This window comes from Cupressus sempervirens, chromosome 3 (genome assembly GCF_028749045.1).
Source record: "Cupressus sempervirens isolate cs-2001-9-10 chromosome 3, ASM2874904v1, whole genome shotgun sequence".
NCBI classification, from domain to species: Eukaryota; Viridiplantae; Streptophyta; class Pinopsida; order Cupressales; family Cupressaceae; genus Cupressus; species Cupressus sempervirens.
The window spans coordinates 143,236,676-143,261,040 of NC_143120.1; positions in this window are offsets into that span (position 1 = coordinate 143,236,676).

Consider the following 24,365-nt stretch of genomic DNA (forward strand, 5'->3'; position numbering starts at 1 on the left):
TAACATTGCTCATATACAAGGGTTAGGTATGAATCAACGATAGTGATTCACCCATATTTACGCTTAATCCTTCCTTTTTTTCTGATTGGATGCATGTAATGCATAGGGATTCACAATTAAGATTAGTCTTTATCATTAGAGATGGTAAAAAAATCCTTAATTTGGCCCAAAAATGGTTTACATACAAGTTTGTGCCATTACAAACAACTATGTCAAAATTGTATAACTTAGCACTTGAAGTCTTTGATGCTCAGCATCAACTACAACTTCAATGTTGTAACTCACTCATAATAACTCATCATCTAAATAGCTTGGCACATACTATCTGCTTAGAACTTGAGTGACTCAACACTTACTAGTTACTTCGCACATATTAAATAACCTTCATTCAACATATACTATCTAGTAACTTATGCTCAACATGTATTAATTATTTGGCATGAACTAAGTAAATGACTTAAGTATATTGTCACTCATGTGTCAAAACCCCTTTGACATGAGTGGCCAAAATAATTGGTCATGCATGAATAACTTTAGCCTTTCAAGAATAACTCAGATAATATCCATTCACATACAAAATTTCAAAACTTCAAATTTTGCAAAAACTTATGACTCCTTAGTCATACCTCAAAATTCAATAACTCCCCCTGAGTTGATAGTTTTGTTCTATATCTAAACCAATATCATTCCTCCTACTGAGTAGATTTGCATTAACTTATATACCATAATAGGTAATGTAGTAGGTATCAAGGGAAATTGAGGAGGGGTTATAGATGTCTCTTGTGTCTAAACTTTCTCCCTTGTAGATGTCTTTTTTGCCTTCTCAATCTCATCAACACTTACCAGTATACGATTTTCACAAAGTTTGGCCTAGGTAGTGGATTCTACTAGCATCTTTTTTAGTTCTTCCTCTATAAGGGGATTGATGTTTTGAGTGACAGTATCAAAAAATCCTTTATCTTTATAGTATCATTGTCTGTATTCAACTCATGTTGAGGACTGACACTCAACACTAGTGTATTTTGTGTACTCTATTTCTTTCATTTATAGTAGGTTCCCCAAAAATATTATTTGCTCCAATATCTCCCCCTATCTTCCTCATACTTATTTCTCCCCCTTTTTGAAACTTATGTCAAAGGGTTATACACTTATAGTGTGTTTATCCAAAAATTATTTGTGGAGCTCAAGCATAATTTTCAAAGCAACATCCCAATTGTCACAAGCTACCTAAAATGATTTGATTTGGATGGCCAACTCGGCAGCAAGGTATAGTAAGCCTTCATGAATGGAAAGATGTGGATCTTTATTCATGATTGTTTTAGTAAAGGTTAGTTCCTTGTTCAATATCTCCATATGTGGAGTCATGATATATTGGATGCTGATCAATTTAGCCTTAATGTTTGTCTCATCTACATGTAGTACTACTAACTGACTCTAGGAGTTCAAGAGATTCCTAAATGTTTTTCACTTTGGGTTGGAGTCCTTGGCAGAGTTATACTAGATGACTGCATATGACTCTCTAAACTTAGTATGTGGCTCTTGATTTCTTATGTGAAAAGTGTTGGATTACACAATTTGGTGTATAAAGAGAAAATATTCTCTAGTACCTTCTTCACATTGTCAATTTTGGTTGCTAACTCAACCTATGATAGTGCAATAACACTTGATATCTTTTCATTGACCTTACTTTGGAACTTTTTCTCAAACCATGCAAGTAATTTCTCATTAGAATTCAAGTTTATGTCATTAACCTTTTCAACTAAGATGGTTAGCTATTGTAGGATTGGCTTGGTTTCCTTAGGTGTTAGTAGCTCAAATGCATCAAGAAAAATTTCCTTGATATCTAACAAAGCTTGATTTTTCCTACACTCCCTTTTGAGAAGTTCTTATTCCTTCTTCCTTGCAAGAGAATCCTATAGTATGCCATTTTTTCAATAGTGATGGTTTCAAGATTAAAATTTGGTAATTCAATCACTTTTTCAAATTCACATCACCAAATGATGTAAGTTCAGATATCTTGGATGTGTTTGGACTCAACCTAGATGATTGTAGGGGTATAGCTTCTATACTTAGCTTATGAAGATCTTGACTTGGAGGAGTAGCAGTATCTACTAAAGTCACCAGTGTTTGCATTGAAAATTTCTCCTTAGGCTTTGTAGTCACACCTAGCTATTAAGTCCTATCCTTTTCTTGCTCTTCATTCATAGATGCACCTTCATCTTGTGTTGTAGGTGCAGGAGTAGCATCCTATCCTATTTGTGTTTGAGTTCCTTTATTCTCTTCTATGTCAACTTTTTTCTCTCCATGTGTCTCACCCTTGCCATTTTCTTTTTCCTTTTTGTTTTTGGAGATTGGAGCATTTTGTACCAATGTACTGTTAGTAGAAGTAGTTGTCTCCTTCGTTCAATATACCAAAATATGTAATGTAGCAAGTATCAAGGGAAATTGAGGAGAGTTTATAGATGTCTCTTGTGTCTAAACTTTCTCCCCTATAAATGTTTTGTCTTCTCAATCTCGTCAACACTTACCAGTACAAGATTTTCACAAAGTTTGGCTTGGGTAGTGAATTCTACTAGTATCTTCTTCAAGTATTCCTCTATAAGGGGATTGATGTTCTCAATGATAGTATCAGAAACATCATTTATCTTTACAATATCACTATTTCTATTCAACTTATGTTGAGGACTGGTACTTGGCACTAGTGTATCTTGTACACTATGTTCCATCTACTACTCATCCTTAGCTAGTGCATGTGTAGCCTCATGTGTCTCAATATCTTCCTCATGTACAACTGTCTCAGTGTCAACTATGGTAACCGTAGTTACTTTTTTTTTTCCATCTTTCTCCTCCCCTACCTCAATAGGTGTCTCCACTATTGCCTTGGGTGTTGTCAATCCATATAATGATTTCCAAATCAGAGTGGTCTTCTATACAACATCCTCAATATTATTCTACAATATGATAATGTCATGTATATAGGTGAAAATTTTGCATTGGGCTTATTTATTACCTTTTCCATTGTTTCTATATCTAATTCTAGCCACTTCTGCTCAACTCTATCAGATGATTCCTTTGGTAGAGAGATGGCAATCTCAATTGGAGTTTTTTTGAATGTTGCCATCATGGCATATATTGACTCCTCTGCTTGGTTCATCTCAATTTTTCCAAGTATATCAAACTCAACATGTGTGAGACCAGGAAAATCAACATTATTCCTTATGTTCTCATAGATATTGTCTAAATTTGAGGAAGAATGGTGACTTACCACTTTGAATTGGCTATTGTCATTAGATTTAGTCCTCTCTTCATCAAATTTAGTAGGAGCTATATATTTTCTATTTGGTCTCTTCTCAAGCTCCCCTTCTTTACTAGTTAATCTTGCTCTCTTCTCTTTTTTCTTATTTGCCTCTTGAGCCTTTTTTGTAGTAGCCCTTGTGCTAGTTCAAGTTACTTGAATTGTAGGCTTAGGATTTATAACCTTCCTTGGTTTGCTAATTTTTGGGGCTTTAGCTTTCCTCTTCTTTGTCTTAGGTACTTCACCAGCTTCTTCTTCCTTGACACCTTCTTCAATTTATACCTCTTCTGCTTGATCTTCTCCTTGATCCTAAGTTAAGGCCAGTGGTACTTGAGTAGGAATATCTTCTTCTTCATTGTCATCATCATCTTCTTCTTCATTTTCCTCTACTCTGCAAAATTTCTCCTTAAGATTCTTAACAATCTTGTTTCTCTTTCTTATGACTAAGGCAGTCTTCAAATCCATAGTTATCTTAGATTCAACCACATCATAATTACCAAAGGTAGTAGCCTTAGAATTTACATCTTCTACAAGTAATTTTTTGATTGTTGTAGAGGCTTCATCTACATTGATATTATAGCCTAGTGGCTTTAACCACCTTACCCTTGGAATAACAGCTTGAACATATGTAAAATTACTGTCAACTAGAAAGAAAAGATCATTGAAATGTTTCTCAACTAGTGAAACTAGTATCCTCAGTCTTTTCTTCATTGATTGCTTGAAATCTTCAAAGTAGTTGGTCATTATAGACTCAAAATTGTTTCCAAGTTTCTCAATAAATTCACCTATTTGCACTACAATAGATCTATTTGTTTTCCACGCAACTTTACCAAAACTAGGGAATGTATTTTGTACATAAAAGAATATACATACAAGAATTGAACCAAATTTGCATTGTGCACTTATGGTCTTCCTTATTGCTCCCAAATTTTTTGATAATTGCTACATCTGCAACTCAGCAAGGTCATAGGTATGATCCTTCTTAAATATCTTATAGCCCATGTCAACAAAAATACAAGGTACACTATTGATCCCACTAGATTAATAGAATTTATGTGCTATAATCCTCACTGCAAAAGAAATTATGGGATCTAAGATACTATCAATTGTCATTCCTCATTTGTTCCACATTGCCCCTGTATTCTTCTCAATAACTTCTTTAGATGCACTCCTCATGGTTTTAGGTCAATCAAGGGTTGGATACCCTATTACTCTATGTACAATCTTCTTTGTATTTTTTACAGGTCCATTATCCAACCATATAGAACTATCTTAAATTATTCTCAAAACTATCTTTATCCATTTAGTTTTGAAGACATTGGGAAATCTAGGGCATGAGTTAACCCTTTTCTCTCTACAATTTTGAATTCTTCTTTCAGCACTCCATTTTCACATAATTTCCCATAGGTTTCCCTAATTTCCATGTCACCTATGCTACCCATATTTCATGTGTAGCAACATTTCACATCTTGAATTGTTAAAAATTGAGGTGGTATCATTAATAACACTAGATGGATCTTACTTATAAACAATATTAGGAATGACTCTAAAATTTGGTTGCCTGATCTCATTTCTTATCAATTGTAAATTCAAAACTTCTTTACCTTCTTTTTAACCTTAGGAGTTGAGGAATTGGATGCCATTATGAAAACCTAGGGTTTACAAAAAATCAAACTTCATAGCTAGGCATATGATTAATAACTTTTGTAATATGATGAGATGATGTCAAGAAACTATTAAATCCTATTTGCAAACGATCTCTCCGAATTGCCTTTCACTCTTCATGCTTTCCTTCAAATTTGAATGATGTCAAATGAGTAGAAATCAATCAAATAGACCTTAAAATCTCACATTTAATGCTCAGTGCTTACATAGTTGTAAGCTTGGCTTCAATAGAAATTTTAACTCACTTGGATTCCATGAGGTTTTTTTTTGCTTGGCAATCACTACAAGTTTGATTAATACTATCACCTTTGATAGCTCTGCATCAACTAACATTTCACTTGACAACCGTGGTGAAACTTTTCATGCTCGACATTAACATGAAAATTGACAAAACTTAAAGATTTCTTCTAGGTTATAAACAACACCTTGCATATTTCTTCATGCATATATAATCTTTTCATAACTAAATCCAAGGAACTAATGTATAGTATGTCTTTTAAATATTAGTCCCATACATACCTCTTGATTTCTTAATTAGAGGTGGTGTGATCACTTGACCCATTGGGTGAAGTGATCCCATCTCTCTTCCATGTCTTGTTTATCTCATCTTTAACATTTTCAACATCTACCTTTCCTTTGCTTCGTTGAACTCACTGCTTGGAGCCTTTGACCTTGTTCGATAATCTCTACTTATGTGACTAGTCTTCAAATAGCCAAAACATGTAGTTTGACTCAACCATCTTTTGTAGTCACTTCTAAAATGTGTTCTTATGCAATTTTCAGCAACATGTCCATACTCTTGATAGTAGTGAAAACTATACCTAGTATTATAATCCCAATTATAAAAGTTGTCATTGTGCTTTATTATTGTCTACTTGTTTGATGACCATTTAGGCTTGGATCTGCACTCATATGCTCTATGTTCGTACTTCTAAAAATTATAGCAACATCCTTCAAATCTTTGTGTGTTTATGGTCTTGGTTCTACATTCATGTGCATGATGTCATTGTTTGTTGCATTTGTGGCAATTGCCCATGAACTTCTTCTTAGGATTCTGAATAACAATATTGCTCCTAGAAACATTTGTAGTATGACCTATCTTACCACAATTATGATAAGTAGGTTCTAAGTTCTTATCTTTGTTACTTCTCTCTTCACCACTTTTGGATGATTCACCTTCTTCATTACTGGTGTAACCCAATCCAAAAGTATCACTATTGGATCTAGGAGATCTCATCAATTTCTCAAAGTATTTGATGGCTTCGCTAGGTTTGTTGAAACTTTCAAAAAAATATTTTTCTCTTTTTAGATCATTTCTCAGTTATTCATTCTGCAATTTTACTGTTGTGATCTCAATATCCTTTGCATTTATGATTTGCAATCATCATTTTACTCAAAGTTTCCAATTGCATGTTAGCAATCTTATTTACCTATGATGTTTTCTCTTCTAGTCTATTGGTAAAAATCCTTTTGTCATCTTCAATCATGGCTTTGTCTTCTTTCAATTTCTTTTTCTACTTGGTCACCTCAAATAGAAATACTGATTAGACTTCTTGTTCTCTCTTAAGATTTCTGACCTCTTTAGTTAGGGTTCCATTCTTTTCCATTAGATTTATAGCTACTGCATCAAATTCATTGGTGTTTCCATCTACAAACAATTCAGTAGTGTCAATCTATTGATAATGTGTGTCATTCTCTTCAATACCTATTTCCTTCCTTCTTTTCGATGATCACTTTAACTCATTTCTTGCTTCATTTAGTTGATGTAGGGAAAGTTGTATTTCGATCTTCTAGTTCTCAATAGTATTTGCCAAATTGTAGACTTCCATTTCCAAGATCTTTCCTCAAAGCTATGAAGCTTTTCTTTCTAGAGAACTAAGATCTAATACCAATTGTTGGAAATAAAATAGGGAAGTAATCTCTAAGGGGTAGGGGTGAATAAGCACTTAAAATTTTTGTAAGAATTTGCCTAAGGGAAAAATTCACCCAAGAACCAAGAACTCATACACAAGCACAACTATAGACCAAAAATGGAGAGAGTATGATTAGAATAACAATGTATTCAATAACTGATATCATAAGAGTACACTAGGAGTGCCTGAATATAAAGGCCTTAGGAGAGCTTCTAGAATGCATAGAAGTTAGCACCATGAAGTGTCACAAAACCAAGCACATGTCCACTAGATATCAATTATCCTCCATTAAACATGGAAGTAAGTGTAGTGATGTGAGGATAAGTCTACAAGGGTGGGACACACAAAACAATGTTGTAGACACCATGTGCTCAAATAGAGTTGCAAATTCCTGTGTTGTCAACATGACAACTAAAGAAGTGTGCAAACTCCTAAGTGTCTCACAAATAAAAATAATAAAATAATGCAATATAATTAAATAATGCATTAACCTAAGTAAACCTAAGTAAGTGTAAATAGTAAAGTATGTATTTACACCAACACCCCCCTTAAGTGCAACTTAGGGGAATGCCCTTAAGCTTACAAACTAGGATGAAGATGCATAATGGGTCCCGACTACTAGGCCATGTTAGGTACCCAAGTACATAAAGAAAATGAAAATCTCTCATAAAGCAGGGAAAGAGGGAAAACCTCATGGGAAAAACCCTCCCCAAAAAAGAGAGATAAGAAGAGGATGCATCAATGGATGGAGTAATCAAGACCCCCCCATGATAACATACATCCAGTATATACAAAAGAGAATAAGAGAAGGAAGAGAGAGAAAATAGGCTCCCCCCCAAAAGAAGAATGCCAACAAGTGAAAGCTACTCCAATGAAGAAGCTGGTCCAAGAATGTTGAAATGTGTTCCTCCCCTTAGGAAGAAACAATGCCCAATGTACTATCCTGAAGATGTATGGTGGCCATGAAACCTGCTCAAGTATCCCTATACACATGCTGAAGTTCACCCCTTCCAACTGTGCTGAAAAGAATGAATGCAGATCTGGCAAGGATGTCTACTAAACCTGTTCCACTGAACCATCTATCTCCTCTACTAACAAAGAGCCCTCCACTAATTGTTATTCATAAGGATCCACAATCATGCCAACCTATTCAGATTGATCATGTAGAGAATGGACATGAGGGTTAGAGTGAGCCCTCAAAAAAATTGTAGAAGAATCATCATCAATGAGAAGATGTAAGTCCTCAAGTCTATCTCCCAAATCAACTGAAGCTAGAGCTAGAAGACTAGATGTACCATACTGTGATGAACCTTTCACTGTGGCAATATAAGCACATGGACTGGACTGATGTGACCTCTCATTGCAACTGTTGACAGAACCCCACGTGTCTGAACCTGTTGAAGCACTATCGCTGGTGTCACTATCAATTTCCACTATGTATTATGTGCTAAGAGAAGTAGAGGATAAGTTTGGTGAACTTTCCTCAAATTGAACATCCTTCTCCACAAAAATCTCATGAGTCTCTGGATCCATAAGTTTGTAAGCCTTCACATTGTCTTCATAACTGATGAAAGTACAAGGCCTAGGTGTCAGTGCCTTGCAACTCTTGGAGGAAAGGTTTTCCCATGCTGGACAACTGAAGACTCTAAGGTGACTCACAACTGGTTTTCTACCGCACCATGCCTCAAAAGGAGTCTTGCCATCTAAGGCTGGATGAAGAGATATGTTAAGTATGTGAGTAGCACTGCTAATGGCTTCAACTTCTAATCTAGGATCAAGAGACTTGGCTTTTATCATGCAACTTGCCATGGTCTTGAGAGTCCTAATCCTCATAGCTGCAACATCTGTCTTGTGCTGACTGAATGTTTGTGAGTTTTGAAGATCAATCCCCTCAATTTTGCAAAAATTTCTTAAGTCTCCTATCTACATATCTGTTCTCATTGTCCACTCTTAGTACTTTGATGGCTTTCCTTGACTTTTGTTCAACATGAGCCTTGAAGTCTTGAAGCTTATGAACTACTTCATACTTATGATGAAGGAAGAAGACCCAAGTGAATTTTGAAAAGTCATCAACAAATGTGAGTATGTAGCGGCCGGTCACTGCAAATGGTCCTGCTAATACCATGTGAACTAGCTGAAGAACAATTGGTGCTCGAGAAAACTTCCCTTTATGATACTTCTCCTTGAGATGCATATCCACTGAACAAGATGAACACTCCCCCTTAGAAAATTTGATGTTGGGTAGACCTTTAACCATGTGTTTTGAGAAAAGTTGCTAAAGAGAGTGGAAGTCAAGGTGACCAAACTGCTCATGCCATAAGTTGATGTTTGAATTAAAGTGAGTTAACAAGGCTTGAGAAGAACTCTTAGGCACAAAGTGGGAGAAGGAATAAAGCTTCCTCTCATCATTGACTTTCCCAACTACTACCAATGAATCATCTTTGAGACTTCACACCATCACTGAATCGGGAAGGAACTCAACCTTATGACCATCTCCAAGGTAAGTGATTTGGTAAACTAATAGGAGATTAGAGCTTAGATTTGGAACATAGAGAATGTCTTTGAATTCCCCATCTTCCATTTCTACATGTCCTTTCCCTTCAACTTCCATCTTAGCATCATCTCCCATGAAGATGTGTGGTACCTGTGACTACTTCAATGAAGAAAAGTCTTGCTTTGAAGAACCCATATGGTAAGAGGCACCTGAGTCAAGTATCCATTCTGAAGAAGAACTTGTGTTGGCGATAAGTGCTTGACCTTTACCCTTTGAAGAGTTAGAAGTTGAATCCTTGGAAGTACCTAGCACTTGAATCTTATTCTTCTTGAGTAGATTTTCTAACTCATCAATAATTTTTGTCTTGCAATGATGCTCATCATGATTTGGCTTTTTATAGTATGCACAAAATTTTTTGTCCTTCTTGTCATTAGTTCCTTTGTTATTTGAAGAAGAACCACCTTTTTGAGAGGAGTCATGTTGTGTCTCAGATTGTGTTTTCTGCTTCCACTGCTTCTTCTTGTTGCTTTTTCCCCCTTGACTAGATGTGTGATCATCACGAGCTACTAAGGCTTTGGTCTTAGATGACTTGAGAAGGCCAAAATCCACCAAGTGAGATTGTTCAACAATCAACATATCTGCAAATCCATCAAAGGAAGGCTTCTGGTACGTAGATCTCATGGTCAACTTGTGAGTATTAAAACTCAAAACAAAGATAGCGTACTCAGAAGGTAGCCGCTTCAGGATGTAATGTATTAACCTATCATTCTTAATGGGATTTCCATAATCTTTTAGAAGTGCCCTATACTCATTGACTTTGATGAGATAATCCTGAATTGTGTCATAATTTTTAGGATCCAAGAGAAGTAGATCATCTTCAATCTGAAATCCCTTTTCTTCATCCACTTTACCATACAATTGTTCAAGTTTATCCCAAGCTTCTTTAGAGTCTGAACAATTTTTAATGTGGAAGAGAAGATTGCTATGTACACAACTCCTAATTACACCTAAAGCTTGTCGGTCTTGACTTGTCCAATCAATGAGTTCTTTAGCATTAGTAGGTTGGGTAATTGTACCATCAACATATAAACTATATCATTTTTCCATTAATCTATTCCATGCAATATCTTTCCATGTAGAATAGTTGCATGAAGTTAAAGGAGGACATTTAAAACCCATGATGTAGAAATGAAAAGAGCACAAAAGAGAGACACAACAAACATAGTACACCCCCACCCCCCCCCCCCCCTTTCACTCAATCAAAAGACCCCCCCAAAAAAGATGCTTGGCACTTTATAAGTAGTGCGTCTACAATGAGCCACTTGTCAAAATGAACAAAGTAGACTTTATGCTTTGGTTGTTACAACTACCTTATAAGGCTGAAATCTGTCACTTAAGCACTGTCGCTTATTTTTACAACAATTCTGAAAAAGAATCAAAGCTTTACAATGCCAAAGAAGGCCTAACTCTAAAGGTGAGAAATTTTTCCACACAACCCTAGAATTTGACTTCAGATCTGGAAAGTAGACAAAAAAATACACACTTTCAAAAAAAATGGAACATGAAAAAGTGACCAGATGTGCCCGTATGGAGCTTCTGAAGTTGCAAAATGTAGGATTATGCAAGTACAGTCACAAAAAATGCAAATTCTGCACAATCTGTGCACCAAAACTAAAAAACAACATGACCACTAGAAAATTCAAGAAATTCTACCTGATTTCAAAAAAAATTGCACCTAAATTGAAGTCTAGATGTCCAAGTTATTGACTTGCAAAGTCAGGCTGCCAAACAGAAAAGCAATATGGGAGGGGTCCGGAGGAGAAACTATGAAGTTAAATTTGATGGTCAAATGACTGTCAATGCAGTTGAAAAATGCCTAGGACTGATGTTTAGGTGGGTGCCAAATTTAGCCCAGTGAAAACATGACATCAGCAAAAAAGGCACGCGGTAATGTCCCATTTTAGGGCATCTTCAAGTTTTCCTCCTCTCTGAATCAATTTTATTATATTTTCTCTGATGATCCTCTTCAATGTGCAATATCTCATATTTATATTATAAGTATTTCATAGAGGTGTGACTTTTCATCAATATTTATTTAATAAGGTAGTTATATTATTTAATTATATATGATTATATATTATATATTAATAATATATTAATATTATTTACATTATAATAATATATGACTATATATATTACATATGAATTTAATTAACTATTATTTTAATATATGACAAAGATATGATATAATATGCTATTGTCATATAGATATTAATTATCTATGACATGTAAATATCCAATTAAATATATGATAATATTCATATATATATTTATATGTATAATTAATATTTATTATTATATAACAATTCGTATTTGTATCTTAATATAATTACAATATTATCGATTATTAATATTATATACTCTTTCTAATAAATTTATATACTAAAATGGGGATAATACACATGCCCCGGCTGATGTGGCAAGCTGACTGTTTTTGTCCGTATTGTATGGATCGTACAAAAAAAATCCATGTGGTTGGGGTACGGATGCTGACTGTGATCCACGCAAGCACTAAGTATGCAATGATTCAACAATCTAACTGGGCTGGGTGGAGATGCTAACTGGAGTGTTCACATCAGCAGTGTTGGCTGCGGTTGCAGACGTGTCAAGCATGGGTGGCTCGGAGCAGTTCGCGTGGTGATGACTTTACTGTACAATCAAAACAGACGTGTTAGATGATCACTGGTTGGAACAGCAGTTGCCATGCCAAAATATACTCAGGGTCACAGAGATTTCACTAGGAGTTCATGCTTTAGTCCCACATTGGTTGGAAATGGGAGGGAAGCGCAGGTTATAAGACAGGGACCGCAGAGTTGAAAACAAAAGTTGTCACCAGTGAAGGAAATTTATAGCTGAAAATATTGCCACCCTGTCGATGGGTTTAGACAACCACTGGTTGAGTAGACTGTAGCTACCAAAAATTATCATCCTAGTCATTCTGCGCAGTATAGTATGCATAATTTGATTTGTAGAGACCCAACCCTCAAATTAAATAAATTAAACCCTACAAAAAATAATATATCTACCCAAATATATATAGCCAAGCTAGGGTGTCATTTCTCAGTTCGAAAAAAAAATTCTTTGCCTAACTGATGAAAAATATCTGAGAATATGCAGATTCAAAAAATATAGAGAATGGGATCTGAAAATAAAATTAAATAATCAAATCGATTAGATCATACCCAATTGCAAATCAGTGCCTTCGGGTGCCGGTTTGCAAAAAAATTTTGCCTCACAATCAACTTTCACCCAAGATAGGTAAATTTATAGTCAATCTTCACCGATTCAGTGCTCCAGATGCAACAGAGAGGTCAGATTTGATGCTAGACACTCCAATTTCTACAACACTCTGAATTTAGGCTGAGGTGATGAAGCAACCAAGAGGTCTAGAATGGCTACGTGATGAGAAGCCTCCTCAGCTCTGATACCATGTAAGAATTTGCCTAAGGGAAAAATTCACCCAAGAACCAAGAACTCATACACAAGCACAACTGTAGACCAAAAATGGAGAGAGTATGATCAGAATAACAATGTATTCAATAACTGATACCATAAGAGTACACTAGGAGTGCTTGAATATAAAGGCCTCAGGAGAGCTTCTAGAATGCATAGAAGTTAGCACCATGAAGTGTCACACAACCAAGCACATGTCCACCAGATATGGATTATCCTCCATTAAGAACAGAAGTAAGTGTGGTGATGTGAGGATAAGTCTACAAGGGTGGGACATGCAAAATAGTGTTGTAGACACCATGTGCTCAAATAGAGTTGTGAACTCCTGTGTTCTCAACATGAAAACTAAAGAGGTGTGCAAACTCCTAAGTGTCTCACAAATAAAAATAATAAAATAATGCAATATAATTAAATAATGCACTAACCTAAGTAAACTTAAGTAAGTGTAAATAGTAAAGTATGTATTTACACCAACAATTTTAAACCTCAAAATCATTCACCACACATCCATCTCACAATCCATGCATATAAAATGAAATACCAAATTAAGCATATACACTCAAAGCATGAAAGAAAAAAATTAACACATGTATGACACAAGATATTTGGTTACCTAGAAACCCTCCAAGGTGAGGGTAAAATTGGGGTGGGGATGACACCCACAAATCTTCACTATTGCAGTAATAAAGTGTATCCAATGAAGGTTACAATGTTTTGATCATAAAACATGATCTACCTTGTGAAAAGTCTACCTAGTTAAAGGCCTACAAGATTGTTAGATCTTACCCTATTAATGGATTTCAAAACCCTATTAAAAGTGTGCATGGTAAAAGGATTTTAACTTACAATGAAGTAAGCACCCTATTAATGCATTTAAAATAGTCTGTCAATACTACTCTGTTAAGAGATTTAATTAATTCACCTGTTAGAATGTCTTAGTCATGATCCTTTGATTAGCACTCTATTTCTTGATGTTAGATCACCTCTTTCCTAATGTGTACTTGATCCTTTCTAATTAGATTTATCTCTATTGTCTTCTAATTCCTTTCCTCTATTCTCCTCTAACTGATTTTTGCAATGTAGCTCAAATTACAACTCCTTTTTCACCATGAATGCTCTATTTTTGTATGAAAACTTCTCTCCTTTTTCCTTAAACATTCATAAAAATTTAGGGTTTTTCCTCCTTAAGAAGCTCTAGGTGACTTAGAGTTAGGTAGAATCAATGATAGTTATTCACCCATCTTGTCACTTAATCGTTCCTTTTTTTTGTTAGATGCATGTAATGTACAGGGATTCATAATTAAGATTCATCCTTATCATCAAAGATTATAAAAAAATCCTTAAGTTGGCCCAAAAATGGTTTACATACAAGTTTGTGCCATTACAAACAACTATGTCAAAATTGTATAACTTAGTGCTTGAAGTCCCTAATGCTTGGCATCAACTACAACTTAAATGCTATAACTCGACCTCTAAATGACTTGACATCCATTGATCACTCAGCATTTGAATAGCTCAACACATACTATCTACTTAGCACTTGAGTGCCTTGGCACTTACTAGTTACTTGACACATACTAAATATCCTTCGCTTGACATATACTATCTAACAACTTATGGTCAGCATGTATTACTTGTTCGACATGAACTACATAAGTATATTGTCACTCATATTTCAAAATAAATTTGAAATTAACATTATGTATGGTATCCCTACCCAGTTGGGCAAGTATGAGCATTTCTCTATTTTTTGGGATGTGGGTTTGGGGTTTTGCACTGTTATGCTGGTCATTTTTGCATACAGACTCCAAACCTATATTTTATTTGATATTCATGACTTTCATGCCCTAAGACCAAATGGGTTTTAATTTTGAATTTTTCCCCTTGATTTCTGTGTTGCCCAATTTTTTGGAGTTTTCTTAGCATGATCTTGGTCATGGACTTGGATCATCTGTAGGATGTCCATTTGACTACATTTCACTTTTATGTTTGCATTAGGATGTGTGTCATATCCATACTCCTGAATTTGTTTTTGGTTGAGTAATATTATACTTGGTGATATTATTTCTGGTCGAACCCTTGTTATTATTTCATGGACACTAGGATTCATGTAAAATCCATAGTCTTGGATTAAGGCTGGTTGAGTAACTTCATGACGTATGGTTTGGTTGCATCATTAGGATTTGTGTACAATCCATACTCCCAAATTAAGGTCAATTAAGTGAGTTCATGATGTATAACTTTATTATTCATTGGGATTCATGTAGAATCCATACTCCAAGCATGTATTTAGTTGAGTGTTATTTTTCTTGTGTTCTCATCTAGCCCTAGTTTTTTTTAAATCTTTGTGATGTTGGTGCACCTACACATGAGCACATGCACATGCATATGTTAGGGGCTCACAAGACTTGACCTCCCTGTTTCTATTGGTTGAGACATGTTCATTGGGGTTGGGTTGGGAATAGGCATTGCCCATGAGCACTCATCATGTGATGAGCATGGGTATGTAGGGTAAGTCAGTCGAGGGGCTTCTCTTGTAACCTTGGGATGTGTTCCTAATAAGGTGTACACATAGAAGTTTCTAATAAGTGATAATTTAATAAACTCATGGGAAAAACTAACTAAGGTAAGAAATACATTACCAACCTCCTAAGGGGAATGATCTATAAATATAATGGCATCCTTCTAAGGCTGGTGTCAAGAAGAACAATCAATGGTTCATGGTCTGTACACCTTAGCTAGGGACACAACACGTCAACCTCCTAAGGGTGTACTGAGGGGAATGGTTGTTAGTGTTTTGAGCTTGGGTTTCCTATTGGAATTACAAATGAGAAGCATACACTTTTGAGAGGGTGGTGGGGGTGAATCAGAAGTTCAAACTTTAGCACTTAAAATTCTTATACCATTCATTAGATGCATGTAATAAACTGAAATGAATTGTAAAGAAAATGCATCAAAACATATAAGCATACACACACTTGACACTTGATATGATTACCCAGAAACCCTCCAAATGAGAAGATAAAATTGGGGTGGGGATGAAACCCACAATTCTTCACTATTGCAACAATAAAGTGTCACCTATTAAGGTTACAATAAGTTGACCATAAAACATGTTTTTCCCTATGAAAGGCCTACCCTATTAAAGGCTTACAAGAGACTATTAAATCTCACCCTGTTAAAGGATTTTAACACCTTATTAGAAGTGTGCCTAGTTAAAGGACTTTAAAACATTCACTTGGAATGTCAACCTATCAAAGGATTTTACAATGATTTTTAAGTCAACCTTAGTCTAAAGGATTTCACTCTGCTGATACAATTGTTAGAAAGTAATAGTAGAATGTTTGATTTGATGACTTACAACTTTAACTTGTTGGCTTTAGATCACCATTCTATCCTTCTTAATTCTTTCTAATATGATTTTCTCATGTGCATACCTTCATACATATTTAATTATGGGGCTTAATATTCCTTATAAAGATTTTTTGGTGGCTTAGGGTTATGTATGAATCTACAACTGAGATTCACTCATTTTGTTTCTTAGTCCCTTCTAATTTTTTGATTGGTTGCATTGATTGCATAGGCAATCAAAATTGATTCATCCTTATCTTCAAAGCTTTGAGATTTATCCATAAGTCAGCATAAAAATGATTTGCATAATTTTTTGTGCCATCAAAAACAACTAGATCTAATCATGGTTACTCAACACTTGATAATACTAATGCTTGGCACATACTGTAGTTTTGTTTCTGGCTCAACACCTGAATTGCTCAGCATCAACTAATTACATGGCACTTTGAATCACTTGGCATGGTCTATTTTCTCGGCACCTAAGTGACTTGGTACATAAGTGACCAGCACTCATTTCAACTTGGCATCTATACATATTATACTCAACATGTATTACTAGATCAGCTTAAACTTAGTAAATATCTTAAGTGTGTTGACACTCAAATGTCAAAACCAATCTGAGATCAACAATCTCCCCCTTTGACACAAGTGTCAAAAACACTTAACTATGTATAAAAGATCTAATCTCCTTGAGTATAATACATTCACAGCTCAGTATATACAAAAAACTTCAAAAAAAAATTCAAAATTTTGCAATAGACTTATATGCATGTTAATGTGCATGTTCTGTATCCAAAATCTATTCTCCATAGATTTTTCTTTTTCTAATACTCTTTGGCTTCAAAAATACTAACTAATTGATACTCTTTATCTGATATAAACTTTGTTTCTACTCTTTTGTTGTTTGCTCCCCCTTTTTTTTGTGCTCTCCCCTTTTGGATTATCTCCCTATTTTGTTTATCTCCTATCTCCCCCTTGCATATGTATCACCCCCTTTACTCTTTATCTCCCGCTTTTTGACATTTATGTCAAAGGGTCTATACACTAATTGTGTATTTGTCCAAAAAGTTCTTGTGGACTTCCATTATAATCTTTAGAGTAACATCCTAGTTGTCTAATACAACATCTAATGATTTTATTTGGATGGCTATCTCTACTGCAAGGTGAACTAGTTCATCTAATGTTGAAAGATTTGGATCTTTCTTCATCAATGTCTCTACATATCCTAGTTCCTTGTGGGTTATCTCCATGTGAGGGGTAAGGAAGGCTTGAATGTTAGTCAATTTGGCTCTTATATTAGCCTCTTTTGTTGTTAAAACAACTAGTTGACTTTGTGTTTAAAGCAATGAATGGAAATGCTTCTCACTTTGAGATGGATTCTTAGGTAATTGCATACATGATAGTTCCAAATTCTTCTCTAGTCTCAGAATCTTATGGTCTATTTCCTATGTGAAGAGCGTGGGATCACACAATTTTGTGTACAATGAGAATATGTTCTCGAGTACCTTCTTCACCACCTCAAATTTTGTGGCCAATTTAACTTGTGAGAGTGCTATATCACCTGATATTTTCTCATTGAATTTCCCTTGGAATTTCCTTTTAGACCATTCCATTAATTTTACATTGGCTTCCTGGTCTTCATTATTCACTTATTCCACAATTTTTGATAATTGTTCTAATATTGGATTAGATTCATCAAGTGTTTGCAAGCTAAAAGCATCTAAAAAGATGTCTTTAATATCTTGTAATGCTTTCCTTTGTTTGTAATTTTTTTGAGTATTTCATATTGTTTCTTCTTTTCTAAGCCTTCTTGCATTATGTCTATTTGCTCTAGTGTCATGGTTGCATAGCCATATTTTGGTATCACTATTTCTTCATCTAATATTGCATCTCCATAGTGAAATACCTTAGCAACCTTGGATAAGCTAGAGCCTGGTGCTGAAATTTGAAGTGGTATTGCATCAGTGCTTGGTCTTTGAAGCACTTTTGTTGGAGTGCCAAATGTTGGTAAATTTATCAATGTTTGTATGGCTTCTTGCTCCTTCTCCTTTGGTATGTCATTTTCTTCATTCTTTTCTTTATCAATCATTAATATCTAACCTACTACTTGTGTTTGTGTTTCAGGTACAGATACCTCTATCTTTCCTATTTGTGCTTATGTAGCCTTCTCTTCTTGAGCAGTCTGAGTTTGTCATTCAACCATGTCAACTTTTATAGTAGTGTCAACCTTTGTAGATGTATCATCTCATGTTTGCACTAGAGGTTGAGCACTAGTAGCTAAAGGTATGGTAGAAGGTGGTTCTTGTGGATTCACCTTATCCCTTGTTATATCAACTATTTCCTTTTGAAACTCTTCAACATTGACCAATATAGGATTCTCACACAACCTGGCTTGTAGTGTGGACTGGTCAAGGATTTTCTTTAGATCCTTTTTAGTTAATGGATTGATGTTCTGAGGTGAGTTATTAGGAACATCCTTTATTGTTATGGTTTCTACAGGTGTGCTTGTATCATGTGGAGGGCTCATGGCTAGCATTTGTGTGTCTTCCAAATTTTGTTCTTCTTGTTTCTTTTCAGCTGTGGCCATTTCATCTTTTTGTGTCTCCTCCCCATTCATATTTTATATGTGTAAATGTGGCCTCTGTTTAACACACACACTTCAAAACGGTCCTTATATGCAAATTCATCCTAGAATGAACATGCGATTATTCACCCAAGAGGAGTCCTACAAGATGACATGTTGCCTTCTATCTAGGTGGATTTTGCCTATTTATGCTCTCAGATTTGAGGTACAGGAAATCAAACCATGCTAGAACGAAGGGTTTTAATGTGATTAATCTATATGAGTACAATTATTCTAAATTTTATGCAAGCATTTATCTAAATAATAAAAGAAATTAAGCTATATGTAATGCATTGTTTAATATAAATGAATACTAAGATGTTTAAGCAAAAGTGCATATAAAAGCTATGAAAGTGGGTATGCAATCTAACAGCAATTCAATAGCATAAAAACTCTCAACCTCTATAATGAGGAATTATGTGTCCCTTAAATAGAACCTAGGAACGAATCAATGGACAGGATCAACCTTGATGAATGATTAGGATTAGATAGAAGATTCAGTTGAAATGGAAACTTCCTTGTGCAGGTGAAGTGAACTATTTCAAATCTGAGTGTCATGAGTAGTTAACTAAACTTGTCATAAGTGTGAGAGCAAGTTGAGTGGATTGATTCTAATTCAAGAAGTAGTTCACTCAAATTTTCCATTTATAACTGGAGAGAAGATTTTAAAGATATTATTTAATTTAATAGGTGAGATATGACATCACAAATACCTTTTTCATTTAATTGAATAATGTAATTCAATTAATTAAAGTGGGCACAATTATTAAATTAAATATTTTAACTCCTTAGTAAATTAGCCTTAGGATATAATTTAATTTAATTAAAGTATAAATACTTCAAATTAAATTAAATCTTAATTAGATAAGTTCAATGCGACAAATCTGAGTCAATACTTTTAGGAATTAAATAAAGAGTATGATGAATGCAGATTTAGGGTTTTCTGCATTTGACAATTAAGTCAAGTAGCAAGTATCAGAATAAGAATTGCCTAATGACATAGGACTTAGGATTGATTGAAATAGACCAAAATTGGTGATCATGACAATGAGCCAATTTTGGGGTATTACATTTTTCCCAGGCTCTTTGAATGAATGTACAAGCAACACATTCAATTCAAAGGAAATCAGAAAGTATGATACGAAGATCAAGAGATGAGATTGGTTCCAAAGTTGATGATACAGAGATCAATTGATAAGCTTTTAAGAACCATCTCCAAAATGGAGTTTGATCCTAAGGAATCCAAGCAGAACACCTAGATACCCAAATCAATAAGCATTTTAAAGATTTCCTTAAGAATGAAGTTTAACCTTTAAGGATCCAAACAGAACATCTAGATACCCAAATCAATAAGCATTTTAAAGATTTACTTCAGAATGAAGTTTAACCATTAAGGATCTAGATAGAACATCTAGATACCTGAGAATTGATAAGCATTTAAAAGACTATCTCTAGAATGGAGCTTAATCTTTAAGGATCCAAATAGAACACCTAGATACCTAAAATTGATAGCATTTAAAAGATTGTCTCTAGAACGGAGCTTAATCTTTAAGGATCTAGATAGAACACCTAGATAACTAAGATTGATAGCATTTAAAAGATTGTCTCCAAAATAGAGCTTAATATTTAAGGATCCATATAGAACATCTAGATACCTAAAATTGATAGCATTTAAAATATTATCTCCAAAATAGAGCTTAACCTTTAAGGATCCAAATTGAACACCTAGATACCTGAATTGATAGCATTTAAAAGATTATCTCTAGAACAAAGCTTAACCTTTAAGGATCTAGATACAACACCTAGATACTTAAATTGATAACATTTAAAAGATTATCTCTAGAATGAAGCTTAACCTTTAAGGATCCAAATAGAACACCTAGATACCTGAAATTGATAGCATTTAAAAGATTATCTCCAGAATAGAGCTTAACCTTTAAGGATCCAGATAGAACATCTAGATACCTGAGAGTTGATAAAAGATAGAAAGATTGAATTATGAGTCATAGAATCATCCCCAGAATGAGGCTTCCTCAAGAGTTGGGGTTTAGACTGTCCCGATACCTATAATCAATTGATGACAAGATGAAATAGATGACAAAGATGCTAGAAAGAGGAGAACAAGATGCCCCTAGCAATGAGATGCCCCAATTGATAAGGACATAAGATGGGAACAAAATTCCCTAAGCAATAAAGATTTAGATTGATTTGAAATTTAGATTCATTGATGTAATCATCCTGCCCCCTAGGGAGTGAAATTTAAAGATGACACACTAGAAATATGATGTAAAGCAAAATGTAAAGAGATATAAGAGAAAGATGAGATTCAACAAAATGTAGAAGAGATCAGAATGATCAGAAGAAAATATGAAGAGATCAGAAAAATCTAAAGAAATATAGAAAAGATCAGAATGATCTAAAGAATATAGAAGAGATCAGAATGATCAGAAGAAATTTGGAAGTTGATCTGAAGTGATTTCGAGGTCCAAAAGATCAAGTTTGACCAATAGTTGACCAAATTTGACTTTTTCCAAAATAAATTTTCAAAACATGAATAATTTTGAGTTGAAAAGATTCCAAGATTCACAAAGTATTAGAAAAATGTGGATTGCACAAGTGTTCGATCGTGTCGGTCCCAAAATTTTAAAATGTATTTTTTTTTGAGCCACTTAAGTGTGTCATATTTCGAATTTGATCTCGAAAAAAATGGGTATAGAGTAGCCAAAGTAGTGAAGAGGGTGATTAATCGATCATTTGTGCAGTCATTAAGAAACATGATACTTTTAAGAAGCTAACAATCTCTCATCACAAAGGATGCAAGTAGATCTGTAATTGAACCATGTTCTCATATAGTGCAACCCTATGCTAGATGCAACCCTAAGCTAGATGCAATCTTAAACTAGATGCAACCCTAGGTCTAGCTACCAAGCCTCAACAATTATCATCATTGAGCATGTAGAAAAATCCCAAATTTTGTACAATTCCCACTGACATTGCAATCATAAGAATATGAATATGACATTTGTTCTAGTTTTGTTGGGATTAAATGTAAGCAAAAAAATAGATGCAAGATCTCATGTAGAGACTTGCAACTATTCACACAAGAACCTGGAGAGAGAAACACAAGAAAATGATAGGACAAAAATGATTTAGCATGAGGACTTGCAAAACTGTGTGCAAAAATTAGGACTAGAGTGATAACAGAGTTGAATTTCGAAGAGATTTTTGGACTATTCAAACTATTTGGATAGATGGGAGGTTTGTTTGATAAATGATAAATAGATTGCAAGTTTGATTTTTAGATTTGTGAAGTAGCGTTGGGTTTCAAACAAGACAAAGTGTTTTGAACAGAACACAAGAAGCAAGAAGTAGTCAAATATAATCCAATTGAGGGCAAAGCAACTCAGAGGGACGAGGGAGTCTTGACTTTAAATTTGTTTGAGCAAGTTTGGACATGTTTAGGACTCAATAACAAACACACTTTATCCCTAGAAATAGAAAATGGTAGAGAAGGCAAAGCCTTTGTCCCACACCTTATGTGCATGCATGTACCTCGCATAGCCATGTCACTCCCTAGAGGGCACCCATGTTTTTGGTATATTCAAAGGACTCAATAGTATACACTGAATGAGCACCCTTGTGGTAGGGGACAAGCTACATGAGAGATTCTTCCCCCTCCTTGCACAGAGATTATGCCTTCTTTCAGAGGTGAATAAAGTGGCTTCTAACTAAGAAGTTTTTACTTGACTTCCATTAGAATTAATTCCTAATGGCTTCGCAAGTGGAGTTGAGACCAATAGCCCACACCAGCATCTGAGAGTGCACACACTTGCTTAGCAAGATTGGGATTGGTGCTGACTAGTGCAATAGATAAAACTTTCCCTCAATAAGTGATATCAAGAATCAAGGGAAAGAAATTAATCCAGCTTTGGAGTCTTTCACTCTACAAAGCATCTTGATTATAGTGAGTTGGAATCTTTGGAAAAATGAGTGTTCTCACTTGGGTCATTCCCGAAGGCTGGATCACTCTGGCAAACCCTTTAAAGGATTGACTTAGATTGTGGTTCAAATGCAAGGGTCAAAGTTTCTAATTTCCCTCAAGGGGAAAGAGCATACTCCTCTACCTTACTTTCTCACCCAAACACACATAACAGGTTAATTATTTACATAGGTTAATCAATCTAGACTTTTTCTTCCTAAATATTTTGATTCCCTTGAAAGGAAACTATCATCTCATCATAGAAAATAATTAGCACTAGACAACCACTAAGTTGCTTGCCTTCTTTAGAATGCCATCTTTCAAAAGTGTCTAGGTTTTTGATTCACCCCTAGTCATGACCTCCAAGTGGTGAAGAGCATAATCCCCTATTCTTCTACCTTGCACCCTAGGAAGTTCACAAGCCCTAATTAATCTATGTTTTGAAAGAAAGAAAGAAGACATGATTTTTTGTGGGTTTTAAAAGTAGTCTTCGTCAAACATATCTTTGGCAATCATCTTGCAAACAAAGGGTTAGTTTCTATTTGAGTGGGTTTTGTAAGGAATCTTTGACAAATGTCTTGCAGACAACAATTAAGTTGTAGAAAACCAGAGAAATAGAACAATAAAAAAATTCAGAGAAAAACATGTTAGAAAAATTAAACAAACAAGATGGTAAAAAGTTATAAAATTGAACTTTTTGTCACAAAGTCTCGCATGAAATCTTGCGTAGGGTCGCACAAAATCTTTCACTAAATCGTGCAAGAAAATGATGTGCCATGTGAAGACTTGCATAATGGGGTAATTTTTTGCACGAAAAAATTCAAATCTTCGCATGAGAACTTTCAAATCATCATGTGAACATACTATATGGAACGGTACAAAAATAATGCTAAAAAAAAATAAAAATGCAGATGAGGCCAAAGAAATTGATTTCCTCGGCCCCACAGTAGGTGCTAAAAATGTATGCATGAATTTGTGTAAATGTGGCCTCTATTTAACACACACACTTCAACATGGTCCTTCTATGTGGATTCATCTTGGAATGAGAATTAGATTGTTCATCCAAGAGGAGTCCTACAAGACAACCTATTGCCTTCTATCTAGGTAAATTTTTCCTATTTATGCTCTCAGATTTGAGTTACAAGCAATTAGACAATGCTAGAACAAAGGGTTTTAATGTGATTAATCTATATAAGTACAATTATTCTAAATGTTATGCAAGAATTTATCTAAATAATGAAAGTATTTAAGCTATATGTAATACATTGTTTAATCTAAATGAATACTAAGATGTTTAAGAAAAAGTGCATATAAAAGCTATGAAAGTGGGTATGCAATCCGACAACAATTCAATAGCATAAAAAATCAACCTCCGTAATGAGGAATTATGGGTCCCTTAAATAGAATCCAAGAATGAATCAATGGTTAGGATCAACCTTGATGAATGGTTAGGATTAGATAGAAGATTCAGTTGAAATGGAAACTTCCTTGTGCAGGTGAAGGTGAATTGTTTCAAATCTGAGTGTGACGAG